We start from the raw sequence: 2,043 nt of genomic DNA, 5'->3' as shown, positions 1-2,043 counted from the left end.
AAAAAAAAAAAAATTATTCAAACGGGAAAAAGAAAGAAGAAGGCATGGAAGAGGATGGTTACTAAAGTTTACTTTGTTGGAGATGGCTTTACAAGAAAACCACCCAAATATGAAAGATTCATTATTACGTTTCAAGAAAGCCCATGTAATGCATCCTGAACTGAAAGCCACCTTTTGTCTGCCAATATTTGGTGTAAAGAAGAATCCCTCATCTCCACTATATACAACTTTGGGTGTTATTTCCAAGGGGACAGTCACTGAGGTCAATGTGAGCGAGTTGGGCCTTGTGACACAAGGAAGCAAAGTCATTTGGGGGAAATATGCCCAGGTGACCAACAATCCTGAAAACGATGGATGCATAAGTGCAGTCTTACTGGTTTGACAAAAGTTTCATACAAGTAACTCCTTATAATTATTGACCACATATCAGTTGAGAAAACCACCTTTACTGTGATGTTTCTTTTTTCTTTTTTTCTTTTTGAGTTGGAGTCTCACTCTGTCGCCCAGACTGGAGTGCAGTGGCCGCTCCTGGCCACTGTAGCCTCGACCTGCTGGGCTCTGGCGATCCTTCCGCCTCAGCCTTCCAAGTAGCTGGAACTATAGGCGTGCATAAAAATTTTATTTTAAAAATATGGGATACAATTCAGAGGTAGGTATACAAATATTCATTGTTGCACCTAGCTATAGTTTAAAAGACAGTTTGGTTTATGATATATCTAATGTATGGTTTTATATAATAGTTAAAATATCTTCATAATTTATATGAGTGGCCACTGTGGCAATTATACTAAGCAGCTGTGATCTAGTTGTAGAAAGAAGTCTTAAAGTTACTTACATATATAATAGGGCAACTTACTAAGAATTTGCTGTAGCAAGATAGGAAAATGCAACTTTGTGGGTTTTTTTCTATAGTATTAAGAGAAGCATACAGCTCATCCTTGGGGATGGGAGACTGTCTACTGTATACCTAGAGAATTAATCCTAATTCCTGAGGAGGGCAAACAGGCTCTTGGATGGTCCTAGAACCCATGGTCCAGGACTTTAGCACCATCCTGAGCCTAAAGCCCTTGAACGAATGACTAAACCTCATTACTGTTAAAAGACATTGGGAAAGAAATTAGGATTGTCTTTAGGAAATTGGCCAGTCTCTCCCAGGGAGAGGAAGTCAAAGATGGCCTGTTTTCTGTGGGTAGTTGAAGCAGGCACTCTGCTGAAGCAGTGCTTTGTAGGTCCTGAAGTGGACCCTGAGGTGGGTATGATTATTGGGGTGCTAGGGAGGACTGAGCACTGGGGTGATGGCTTTGGCATCCATGTGGAGTTCCTCATAAATAACTTGCTACCGAGGTTGGGGAGGGTGGCGTGAAGGGTAAGCAGTGGATGCTCCCAGTGGAGCTTAGTCATCTTATAGGACCACAGGGTTTAGACAGCGAGCGTCTCTGGTGAGGGTTGCTGTGGGCCAGTCACTACAGGTCTTGCCTACTTTTTCGCAAGTCCATCACCGCTGGGGTTCTGATATCACCCAAGGGGCAGGAGAAAAGCCCTTAAACATGACTGATATTAGATGTCTTACTGATATGACTGACTCTTGGCCTTGAAGGCTAAACTGATGTGAATTTGAAAAACAAAAAGATGTTACATTTCTTGCACGCAAGTCTACTGTAGCAGTTTGCAGCTTTATGTATGTTTACATTCATGCACATACACATGTCTGTGTTGCTGTCCACATGCTTCTCTCTGATACTTCCCTTGCCTTTATGCATCCCTCCTGAGATGTCCTCATCCTCATCTGACAAACTGGAAAGTGCTAACTCATCATTCCAAATTCATGTCAAATCTCACTCTTTCCTTTTGAATGAGCAGACAATTGGGAGTCTGAAAATAATTCCTGGTTTCCTAATTTGCGATATAGAGATAATGCTTGCCTCGCTTAAATCGCAGCTGGCTATGAGGATTGAATGAAATGACTTTATTAAAGAGACAAAGTATTTAAGACTGGGAGAGCCACATTAGTAAAAGTGTGGCCTGGAGGAATTGGGTATGTGT

The sequence above is a fragment of the Carlito syrichta genome, unplaced genomic scaffold (genome assembly GCF_000164805.1).
Source record: "Carlito syrichta isolate Samal-C Ts95f unplaced genomic scaffold, Tarsius_syrichta-2.0.1 Scaffold302299, whole genome shotgun sequence".
In the NCBI taxonomy this organism is placed as follows: domain Eukaryota; kingdom Metazoa; phylum Chordata; class Mammalia; order Primates; family Tarsiidae; genus Carlito; species Carlito syrichta.
Note: the sequence above shows the minus strand (reverse complement) of the source record.